Source organism: Pongo abelii, chromosome 8 (genome assembly GCF_028885655.2).
Source record: "Pongo abelii isolate AG06213 chromosome 8, NHGRI_mPonAbe1-v2.0_pri, whole genome shotgun sequence".
Classification (NCBI taxonomy): Eukaryota; Metazoa; Chordata; class Mammalia; order Primates; family Hominidae; genus Pongo; species Pongo abelii.
The window spans coordinates 94,111,990-94,124,533 of NC_071993.2; the positions used below are offsets into that span (position 1 = coordinate 94,111,990).

Here is a 12,544-nt window from a genome sequence, read left to right on the forward strand (position 1 = left end):
CTGACGCCTCCTCCTTCCTCCCCGCCCCAACTCAGCCGGGCAGCCCCGCCGGCGGCCCGCCCCCTCCGAGCCCGGCTCCGAGCCGCCGGACCTCCCCGCTGTGCCCACCCCCGGGGAGCAGCAGCTCCGGGGGAGTGCCCGCCAGGTACGCGCGCGGCACCGCGCGGGCTGCGCTCACGCCCCCTCGCCCCAGGGCAGCCCGCCTGCCGCTCCCCGGCATAAGGCCGGGCCCGCGAGACAGGTGTCCGATCGGCCCCCGCAACCGCGAGGCCGGCTGTCTGTCCCGGCCCCACGACTCACTTGCACTGGAGTCACGGCAGCCGCCGGAATTCCGCTCGCGGAGCCCCCCGCCGCGGAATGAAATCCGGGGCAGGGCAGCGTCGGGGCTTCGCACCCCAATCGCGCTCTCCGACCGGCTCCCTAGGCGCAAGAGGAGAGCAGTCAGCCCGGGCCGGTCCTTCTCACTCCCGACCTGCCCGCCGCCTGCCGCCCGCAGCCGCTGCCCCGCTGGTGCGAACGTTTCCGACTTGCCACCGCGAGCCTCCCGGGCTGCCGAGCATGCCCAGTCCGCGGCCCGAGCCGGCCCGGCTTCCCGCGCGACGCGACTCCGCTCCTCCGGGTGTTCACTGCGGCCGGGGGGGCGGGCCGGCCGGGCGGGGTCCGTGGGGGGCTCCTCCCGGGACCGAGTGGGACCCCGAACCAAGGGACAGTCGCGGTTTGGACCCCTTGAATTTTACTTTCAAGTAATGGGAAACTGAAGAGGCGGGCGCTTTCCCCAGCGTTTTTAGGGGCCCACTAAGTAAGGCCGGGCGGGAGCCAGATTTTACAGTCAGGGACGGTAAATTCCTTGGGGCAGGGCCGGAGACGGGAGCCGCTAGAGCTGGTCACAAAGCAGGGAACGCAAACTCGTGCCTGCTGGAAGCCAGGCACGACTTTGCGAACTACTCCCGGATTCTCTTTCCCACCAAGCCCAAGGGCTGAGACACTTGGGATTAACGCCCGATGGATCATTTATAGGAAACGGCCGACCTGACTATTCGGCCCATTTTCAAACCTCTAACCATAGACTCATCTTTCTCCCACAACAGAAAAAAAAGCCTGGGGCGAAGCCCGGGAGCACGAGGGAGGCGCAAGGGCTCTAACAGCCGGAGGTGGAAACTCCGACTGCGTCAGAGCCGCCCCGCCCGGCCTGGGCCCCACCTCCCGCCGCCCCTCCGAGCTGCCGCGAAAACCCGGAGAGCGGCGAGGCCGGGGCCGGAGCCCGCGCATGCCCAGTAGCCCCACCTGGTGCAAGTCGCCCGAAGGAAGGTTTTCCTCTGCTCCCCGAGCGGAGCCCCAGCGCCCAAGTTAGGGTGGACAGCGGGGAGAGCTGGCCTTCCCGCCCCAACGCCCGCCCTCCCTGGCCGGCCTGCGCCGCACCTCGGTGGCCTAGAGGCAGCCCGAGGCCGTGCCTCCCGCGGGGTCGGGGACTTGGCGAGCGGGGGAAGGGGCGCGCGACGAGCCCGGCGTGACACGTGACTGTCCGCGGCGCTCCGGGCAGCCATCTTCCGCCCGGCCATCGGGCCGCGGGCGCTCGGAACCGACCCGGGAGCTGGCCGGACGGGAGCGAGCACCGCCCTTCTCCGCCACGCCCTCCCATCGGGCTCCGGGCGCCGGGCTCTGGCCTCCGTTCGGCACCTGCCTCCGCCTCGCCTTGGGGTATAGGAGTCCTGTACCGATCCCTGGCTTGCCCAGAGGACAGGTTCTCGCCTGGGCCAGAAGCAAACTGCGGCGAAATCGAGACAACAGAACTCCGGTGGCGGAGGGCCTTCGCTTTTCCCTAGAGGCGGAAGTTGGCAAGGGAGTCCTCTTCCGTTATCCAGCGAGAGCGCTGCTCTGGCTGCCTCCCGGTTCTAACCTAGTCCCTGCAGAGGAGTGATGTACCGGCAGGGACACTGGACAGAGGCCGTGCTCTTCCCTGCGGCGCATACCCCGCGGCCCCTGCTGGTGGGCAGCTTCGATGGTGCTGATGTTCGTAGTGAATATTTATTGACCGCATGCCTCGAGTCCCTTGGGTTTCCTGTTGTCTCAGGACCTGCCGCGTCATTATCACCCTAGAATTTGTTAGAAACGCACGTTTTCGGCCCCACCTAGACCTACAGAACCAGAAACTGCGGGTGGAGTCCTGCAATATGATTAACAAAGCCCTCCAGGTAGTCGTCATGGACGCCTCTATATTTCAGCTAAGCAGTCCATTTTAGTAAGCTAGGCAGTGAAATTTTCCATAGTTTTCCCCAAAGCACAGTGAGGAGTCAGGGATTCAAAAAGAGGCAATCTGTCCCAATGCAGGCGTTTTACTGCACCCTCCACTCCTGGCTCCTGTGGTTTTTTCGCCCTTAAGACAGAGTACTGCTCTTCTCGGGAAGATTAGGAAAGTACATTTGTCACATACGCTTGTCAAGCACGGCTTTAAAATAACAACTGAAATTCAGTTCAACTGCATGTTTTGAGTATCTACTGGGAGCAAGGCTCTGTGAAGTAGAGTAGCCCTACTGATATGTTTGTCAGTTTGCACCTAAAAGGTGAAAGGAAGGCTTGCTTTCTTGTGATGTAAATTTTTTCAAGCTAAGAGAGTGCCAGAAAACTGCTGGCTGCTTTCTCTCCCGTGTTGGTTTCTCTCCAATGCTGTCCAGAATGTGCTGTAAGCTTTGAACTTCCTGAAACTAAGGTCCAAGTAAGCATCTGGTCTTTGATGTACTTTAAAATGCACCCCACCCCCGCATGCAAGATAACTAAATTTTTCAAAATATCAATACTTCTTGTATGTAAATCGTGTGTCTAGGGTACTGGCATAATTTTTTTTTCAAATTTTCTATATGCTTGAAATGTTTCATAATAAAATCCTTTTAATTTTTTTCCATGTGGAATTTTAGGATGATATATATATATAGCACATGGAAAAAAGCAGGGCATAGAAGTATTTCCACTTTAATTTCAGTTTCATAAAATAATTCAGAGAGAAAAAGTCATAGGATATATACACCATACATAAAAATAAAAGCGTAAATAAATACAGAAAGAAATCTAAAGAGAAATCACCATAGCAGTAAAAGTAAATTCTCTGTGAAGTGATTATAAGAGACACTAAGAGTTGCCCCTCCTTGAAATTATATTTAGTTATGGTCCTCAAGTCACTATTATTTGTAACCAAAAAAACAATTTTAATAAAAATAGTTTTCCCTCTTCAGTCCATCCAGTCCTAAAGAATTTTTATTAGTGCCCTTTCTTTTTCTTCAGAGTCACTCTGTCACCCAGGCTGGAGTGCAGTGGCACCATCACAGCTCCCTGCAGCCTTGACTTATGGGGCTCCAGTGATCCTCCACCCTCAGCCTCCTGAGTATCTGAGACCACAGGTGCAAGCCACCATGCCCAGCTAAATTTTATATTTTTGGCAGAGGGGGTTTCATCATGTTGCGCAAACTGGTCTTGAACCCCTGAGCTCAAGTAATCCACAGGCCTCCGCTTCCCAAAGTGCTGAGATTACAAGCATGAGCCACTGTGCCTGGCCTACCAGTGTATTTCTTAGGAAAATTTTAATAAACATCATATTGTTGGATTGTAAAATTTTTGGATTCTCAAGTACACAGAATATCATGAATTATGTTGCTGTCAAGACAACTAGGAAACAAAAATGAATCACCTCCAAGTCACAATCTGTCATTAGAAATCTTGTTAAAAATAATACTAAGAGCAAATACTGAAGCAAATGCTTCACTTACCAAAACAGCTATTCTGAAGTAGGTGGTTTGGTTCCAAATGAATGACTTTTCTACCTTTAGAAGGTAAACTACCTGATTTAAAATGTGGTTTTATTCAGTGGACCTTTCAGCAGTAGCCATCACTCACCATTGAGAAGGTGGGCCTCTCTTACCACCTTAATTTTTGTAGGTCTCTTTCACCCTCTAGCATACATCTTACTAAGGCATCTAAAGTACTTACTACTTCGTACTCATGGGATCCAATGATGATCACATAATGTCATCAATAGAGTGGGCCAGTGTGATGTTTTGTGGAATGTCAGAACAATCAAGATCACTTCAGACTATTATGGCAGTGAGCAAGAGAACCAATGGAGCCCGTGGCAACACTGGGAAGACATATTGTTGGCCCTGTTGGGTAACAGCAAATCACTTCTGATGGACCTTGCAAATTGGTATGGAGGAAAAGGCATTAGCCAGGTAAAATAAGTGCATACCAAATGTCAGATCTACCCCCAGGTGCGTACCAATGTGTTAATCTGCCCCAGTAAAGGTACTACTTCTGGGAGAGCAGCTGAAATTGGAGTCCCCATCTGATTACATTTATGACATTCCACAGTCATTCTGCAAGATCTATCTGTCTTCTGCACAGGCTAAACTGGGGAATTAAATGGGAGATATTATAGGTATCACTACCAACCACCTGTCATCAAAGTTCAAATAGTGCTCTGGAAGCAAGGAGACTTTTGTTTCTATCCATGGAAATTTGTCTCAATGGGATCCAGAGCCAAGTAGCCTGAATAACAGGAGCAAGACCTTAGGAGCCCCCACTTAGCCCTTTAAACTCTTCTGGCCAACCCGGGTTCCAAACCAAGGCTAACCAAAAAAGCTAGTCGAAGACAACAAAGGTCATTCCAAGTATTGGCCCTGAGGCTTAGATCTGATAATACTCAACATTCTGTGCTCATTCCTGTGTACCTGGCTAGGATTCCTGGCTTCAATAACTGCTTGGCTTCTCCTATTCATCGACAAAAAAATTGGAATTTATTTGAAGATACCAGGGTAGATCAGAGATGCAGCTGAGCCTCGGGATGAGATGGAAACCAGGAACTGGAGTATTGAAAGGAACCCAGAAAGTCTCCCTCTGTCTCCTCTGCATTTCTATTTATTCTCTCCCTGTGTTTTCGGGCTTTTTGCCTTCAGTTCCATGAAACGACCACTTGAGAGCTCCCAAGTTTTTAATCTCTTCCAGAGAGTAGCAAGAACAACCCTACCTATATTCATTAACCCTCTTGTCTAGTTGAATCCTATTTCCCCAGATTCCCACTGGCCACTTAATCTTACTAATATTTCAAGGTCCATCTCCAATTTCACCTTTTTTTGTACACAAATGTTCATAACAGCTTTATTTATAACAGCCCCAAACTGGAAACAACCCAAGTGTTCATCGGTAGGTCAATGGACAAATCTATTCAATGAAGTAGTACTCAGCAATGAAAAACACAAAAACAAAAACTCTTGACACATGCTACCACATGGATGAATCTCAAAATAATTATACTGAGTAAAATAAGGCTGACCAAAAAACGGATACATATTGTATGATTCAATTTACATAGAATTCTAGGACATGCAAACTAATAATGGGGCAAAAGGGCACTTGGGGATGATGGGTCCGATTTTCACCTTGATCACAGTGATAGTTTTATGCAGGGTATACATATGCCAACACACTGTACACTTTAGATGTGTGCAGTTTATCAGCGGTCAAGTATACCTCAGTAAAGCTAAAATAAAAATATTAATGGGCTCCACATTCTGGAGACACTGGCAGTAGAACTATTATTTTCAGCTTGAAATATTAGCTACACTTTGGTAAAAAATACTTTTGAATTTTAACTTCACAGTTGTAGCAAGGAAACCAAAAGGTATAAACATTCACTGATTGAAAAACAATGTCATAAAGTCATCCCAGTATCTGTGAGGAGTTGGTTCCAGGACCCCTGAGGATACCAAAATCCTCAGATGCTCAAGTCCCTGATAAAAAAATAAAAGGTACAGTATTTGCATATAACCTACCCATATCCTCCTGTACACTTTAAATCATCACAAGATTACTTATATTACCCAATACAATGTAAATGCTGTGGGAATAGTTGTTATACTGTATTATTTAGAGAATGATAAGAAAAAAAGTCTGTACATGTTTGGTACAGATGCAGTTTTTTCTTAAAAATTTTTGATCAGCAGTTGGTTGAATCCACAGATGTGGAACCCACAAATACAGCAGGCTGATTGTATATACTAAGAAAAATTACAAAGTGAAAATGAGGAATTCTCATTCTGTAAATGAAACCAAATCTAACACATTTCTCAACAGTGAATAAAACCACTTAAGAGTCAAATATTTGGTGTCTGACAGCCATCTCTCTCCTGCATATTGCTATGGTCTACAGCAGTGGTGCCCTTGGGTTCAAAAACCTGAACTGTGGTCTTCAGTTGTTCCCCAAGCTCCTCTATCAGAGGCCCAGACACTCCAAGAGGCCGGGAAGAGGCAAGTGGCTTTCCCTGACTGGCATCAGACTCCTGGATGGCTGTGTTTCTGCATACTCCACCATCAGCAATAAGAAGGGCACTGCTTTCTTCAAGAAGGGGACCTTGCAAAGAACTGTCTCAGACGGACTATCTTTGAGTTCATCTTGTTCTGAATGTGAGTCTGAGTACTCGTTTCCAGATGACACAGTGCTGTCTGAGTCCTCCGAATCACTTGCCTCAGAGCCACAGCAAAGTTTCTGCTGCCCAGAAACTGAATGGGCTGCTTGTAATGCAGATTCTTCCTCCTGGACAAGAAGTGCTGCTGCTTCTAGTTCTTCCAGTTCTAACCCCAACTGGGCCTTTGTAAGGGAGACTTCCTTTAAGGCTTTTGCAACAGCTGCCAATGTTTTGGATTTGACTTTCTGAATCCACACACAGTAGTCTGAGATGTAGAGATCATTCAGTATGTATGCTGGGTCGTTTTCCTGAAAAATTTTGTGAATATCCAGGAGACACTTTAAAACTGCACTTTTACCTAGTTGCAGTATCTTTATAGTCTCCCCGTAGGCCTTCATCGCCAGTTTGAAATGGCGATAGAGTGGGTAACACAATACCCTTCTTCCAAGACACCATGATATCATGAACATTAGTCCAAGTCTCAAACCAGGATAGTATTGGACTCAGTTTCCTAATATTCCATGCAGATTCAACGTTCTTCTCTCCTTCAGTGACATGGGTTTCTTAGCAATATGCCAAAAGGATATCAATCAAACTGTAGTACACTTGACGACAGGCTCTGTTGTCTAGCAGATAAGATTTATTGACAGATTCTTGTAGCTGATATTTCTCTTCTTCAGAAAAAGACACTAATGCAGCATGATTTTCTTGCTTCTGACTCTTTTCCAAAAAGGCTGTCGGTTTTTAATATTTGTCAGTCCACCAGGGATTATACTTCAAAATCTGTTCAACTGCCTCATCTTCAAAAAAGTCAGCTAGATAATGATCAGGATCAAACTTGGCCAGCTAAGCGGCCAGGTGCTTTTGTTTTCCTTCTGCTGCGGGGGTGAAATCTGGATCCTTAATAACATCACTCAATTCACCCTGTAACTGCTGAAACACTCCTGATCGTAAGTTTCCAAACCCATAGTGGCATTGAGGATTCAAAGCACTTTCTGTTACCCCTTTATAGGGTGTCTGCTCAATTTCCCAATCAAACTCTTCATCGTCAGCTACTTCCTCAGGAATTTCAGAATCACCTATTTCTTCCACAAGTGGTTTTGCTGTCCCGGATTTTCCTGGTGCCAGAAGAGCAACACATGTTCAGCCCCTCAAAATGCTGGCCAGGGGTTTCTTTGGGCAGGCAAATGGTAAAAATTCCTTTATCTGCATCATAGAACCCTTGCTCGCTTCCATTTTGTACAATTCTTCCAGGAGGGGTTAATCTGAGAAAGTACGGCTTGGCATAGTAGTCTAGTCCGACCCCTCGAAGTAGACGTCGAACTCGGAGGCCCGGGCGTAGGGCACGCGGATGGCGATGGTCAGGAAGTCTGGCTCCTGGATGAGGTCGAACGCCGGGGTCAGCATTGCCGCACCGGGCGCAGGGGCCAGCGCGGCTCGCCCTCACTGCCGCGGCGGTCCCACCAAGCAACTCTCTCCAATTTTACCTTTTTAAAATAAAAGATGTCTGGGCCGGGCGCAGTGGCTCACGCTTGTAATCCCAGCACTTTGGGAAGCCGAGGCGGGTGGATCCTGACCTGAGGTCAGGAGTTCGAGACCAGCCCCGCCAACCTGGCGAAACCCTGTCTCTACTAAAAATACAAACATCAGCCGGGCGTGGTGGTGGGCGCCTGTAATCCCAGCTACTCGGGAGGCTGAGGCAGGAGAATCACTGGAACCCGGGAGGCAGAGGTTGCAATGAGCCGAGATCACGCCACTGTACTCCAGCCTGGGCGACAGAGTGAGACTCTGTCTCAAAAAAAAAAAAAAAAAAAAAAAGTCTGTCTTCCAGGACACAGAAGCCTCCTATACACACATTTTGGCACTTGATTATATTATGTCTTTTACAGTTCTTCTGCATGTTTCTTGCAGGTAAGTCTTGATTCTTCAATTACATATTAAATTTCTATCAAGGATATATATTTAGCTTTCATCTTTCAGAGTACCTAGCATAGGACTTGGCACCAAGTAGCCCATAGTAAACAGTTATTCAACCATAATGTATGATTTTCTTTTCTACTTTTCACTGGTACGTTTTTGTTTAAAAAGGGTAAACCACCAGGAATGGAAATGTCCTTGCTATGTTATCCTTCTTCTTTAATTAGCAACCACCCTTCACAATCTGCCACATTACGTTTAAAAAGGATTTTCAAATTAGACATTTATGCCTGGGCATTAACCAGGGACTGATGAATCAGTGCCATCAGCAGAACACTGTCCTGGCTGGCAGACATGGCACCATTGTCAAGACTTGTAATTTACTCCTGGCTTTTCAAATAGTCAGTGTTTAACTCCAGGCAAGGTTTAATTATCTCCTGTTAAAATGGGAATAATATAACCCACCCCCACTTTGCTTCCCATGGGTATCATGAGAATTAATTAGTTATTGAATAAGAATATACATCTATAAAATGTTTTATAGCTCATTAGAGGTAAACATAAATGAAAACGTAAGATATTGTTCAATGTATTATGAATGTTCATTGTTGCTGTATTTAGTACAAAGTGCATGTATTATATCAACAGTGGTAGTACACAAAATAATGAATACATGTTGGGTCAGCACCTCCTCCAATTACCACTTGCAAACAAGTCCTGGATGGCCAGAACCAATTGGAAGGTTGAGACAAAAATTATATCTCGCACACTAAAGAAGGGGAAATTGATATAGTGCACTCACCTAAATTTCGTAGTTCCTGCATGAACTCTTCAAAAGCTTCAAATCTAGGCTAGGCTACAGGAAGAACAGCAGCAACTGAAGACTGGCACCTTTTCTGGAACCTCAGCAGCACCTTCCTTGTTTCGTAAGATTTCGAAGAAGCATATAAAAATTCTTCCACCCATTCCTTCACAGTATAATAGGAGAAAACATCTTTCCTCCGTTGACACCTGGAAGAATGAGATTCCAACTCACTCCAGGACATGGCCAGAAAAATTCAACAAAAGATTTGCTAAATCCTCTGCACTATTATCTAGACCAGGATTTCTCAACCTCAGCTCTGTGGACATTTGGGCCAGATAATTCTTTGTTACCAGAGGCTGTCCTGTACATCATCAGGTGTTTAGCAGCATTCCTGGCCTCAAGCAAATAGATGCCGGTAGCACCTCCCCCACCCAGTTGTGACAGCCAAAGATATCTCCAGACATTGCCAAATGTCCCCCGATATGGAGTATCATCCTCAGTTGAGAATCACTGGTTTAGACAATGATCAAAGTGGGGTAACTAAATCAAAAGGCACTGCAATCTTAAGTTGATCAAGCATCCTTCTTTGAAATCACTCAGCACTTTCATATATTGCATTTATATCTTAGGTATTCGTATTCTATCAATTCAGCCTATGTTTGTTGAGTTCTCAATGGACAAGGTACAAGATCAAGTAAGTAACTCTGTGTATCCATACAACAGAAATGGATATGGTACGTCCCACTTCTCCACAGCAGGCATTTATGTTATTCCCATCCCAATATTTACCCCTGATCAGGGTTGTCAAACATTGCATGGGACATACTTATACTAAAAAATTTTTCATTATTTATCTGAAATTGAAATTTAACTGGATGTCCTGTGTGTGTGCATGTGTATGTTTGTTTGTTTGTTTGTTTCTTTTTCTAAATCTGACAAGCCTACCCTGACAGACTCAAGGTTTTTTCCCTGTTCCACAAACTTTATGACTTGACTTCATTAAAAATAATAAAGAGGAGTTACTGCAAAGGCTTTAAAAAATGCTGTTAGAATGAGTAGCACAACTAAATTTGAAGATACATTTTCTTTGAAAGATGTTTATTTTCCTACTGAAAATGGTGGCAAACTCCTTAGAACTCATTCAAAGCCTGATGGGATTCATTGCCTGATTTATTTAAAAACACTTCTGATGCTCACAGACTATTTATCATTTACACAGCAAATGATGTTCTTCTAGTATTCTTGTTGGGTGAGTTAGCATTGTGGAAAGACATAGAGGAGAATCAGACACAAACTTCTTATAACCTCATAAACAGGAAGAAAGGGAGCAGAAGCATAGACTGGCTTTACTTTCGCTCAGCTTACCTTCCCAGTTCTCCAGGTATGGTCCTCAGACGAGGAATATCATGTGACCTGGGAACTTGCTAGAAATGCACATCCTTGGGACCCACCCCGGACCTACTGAATCAGAAACTCTGGGAGTGGGTCCCAGCAACCAGTGTTTTCACAGGCCTTCCAGGTGATTCTTCTGCATGTTCGAGTTTGAGAACCACTGCTTTAGAGCCCTGGTTCTTGACCCTGGCTACAGGGGAAAACACCTGGGGAGTTTTTAAAATACTGATGCATGGGGTCCATTCCAAGGGAGGCTGATATAATTACTATGGGGTGCAGCCCAGGCATAAACATTTTTTAAAAACTTCTCAACCAGAGTAACGGCGCTACAGAATTTTTTATCAAATGCCAAACAAAGAGTTCCTTATTTTGCAATTATAGTGCTTTCTACTCTGGCCCTAATCAACCTTGCATAAAGGCAGAATGGACAGACATTACATGTTTTAATTTGAAGACTACCAAAAGGCCGGCCATGAAACTAGATATATGGGCTCAGCCTCAAATCCCTAAATCTACTGCTTAGGACCTACTATAGCCAGTGTCATATAATAGAAAAGTCACTTATTGTCCACCAGACCCTGCCCAAATGTTTGATAACCTCTTGGGGCCTCATTTTCTCGTGTCTACACTGGGGATGATATTAACTCTTCACAGGATTTGGGAAATTATAAAGAAAGACCATGTCGTAAAGGCAGGAAGATCAATAATCAGTAATCACATCAGAAACTGAAGGGACTTTGTACCATTGAAGTGAGGCAGAGGAGAGAGAAATTTAGAAGGACAAATTCACAAATTTCAATGTGTTTCTATAATAACTACTTAAATTATTTTCTCTTTGAATTGCCTCACTTTTGTGTGTGTGTGTCCCCACTCCCACCTGTCCCATTATTTTCCTGTTTTCACTTGTACCTTGGCAACCCATCTGTGGTTTTGGCCAAGCTGTTTTAATGGCATTGAACCTGGTCGTTTTTTTTAAAGAGTGTGGTAGTAGTTATACACGGCTCGATAACTCCTGGGGCTACAACAAGGTTAATGCGACAGTTTTTGTTTTTTAAAAAACATGCTTCTCTGACAAGTCAATCATTTTAAGCCCCTTGTTCACCTCAGGATGGTTGTTAAAGGCTTCCCTGTGAGCTAAAAGCTCTCACTGTTAAGGGGCTGCCTGGCCTGACTGTATGCATTAAATGGAACAGTTCTCTACATGGTTTCTTACTACAGATGCCTTGGGATATATGGACACTGACATTACCTGCTGCAACAGGAGATGTTGGTCCTCTCCCAGGGTACTGCTGAGACCTAAGGGCTTAAATGCTCACCAAACCAAGTGACCTTGGAGGGCTGGTCATGGTGGGCATCTGGGAGCTGGGAAAGAGCATTGGAAAACTTCATAGGGAAACCTAGTAGGCAAAAATGAAAGAACCCATAAGGGCCATTGGCATGAGCCATAGCTAAAGGCCACTGGGCTAGCTCTCAAAGAAAACTGCAAGATTGAAGCATAAATTCCTTCATCATGAACCAGAAGTCATGGAGTGGAGCCAGGGGCAAGAAAGAGAAAGATGAAGAGGTAGAACCACTGGGATAAAGGTGCCAAGAAAAACAGTGAGAGCAACACTCAGGGAACCAGAGACAGGAACACAGCTGGGAACTAGGAGGAGAAACCACCACAGCTGGAGCGGAAAGTGGCCAGGCCAGAAAAGCCTCATGGAATCCTGGTTAACTGAATGTTTCTATTGACTGAGGCCACTGCTTAAGCCCTTTATTCTTTTTTATTTCAATCCCCATGGTTAGAAAAATAGTCCTAAAATGGGTTCATAGCCTTTCCTATCCTGCAGGATCTTAAACATCACTGTCTTTTCCTGCAGTAGTTAAAAGCATGGGCTTTGGAATCAGACACTGGGCACAAATCTGAGCCCTGCTACTTATTAGCTGTGTGACACTGGTCAAATGAGTAAACTTCCTGGAGCCTCAGTTTCCTTGCCTG

The 12,544-nt window shown here is 46.0% G+C and overlaps 1 protein-coding gene and 1 pseudogene across 7 annotated transcripts in view; both read right to left on the reverse strand.

Annotated features, from left to right (window-relative positions):
• The window catches only part of SGMS1 (sphingomyelin synthase 1), a 319,772-nt gene extending 315,990 nt beyond the window's left edge, over positions 1 to 3,782 (reverse strand). For all 7 annotated transcript variants that reach the window (XM_063727644.1, XM_063727650.1, XM_063727645.1 and 4 more), the window contains exon 1: positions 3,759 to 3,782. The gene's annotated coding sequence lies outside the window, so the exon portion shown is untranslated. The remainder of the gene's footprint in view (positions 1 to 3,758) is intronic.
• Positions 3,783 to 6,137: 2,355 nt separating this feature from the next.
• On the reverse strand, positions 6,138 to 7,856 carry LOC100448463 (protein SHQ1 homolog; annotated as a pseudogene).
• Positions 7,857 to 12,544: the final 4,688 nt, after the last annotated feature.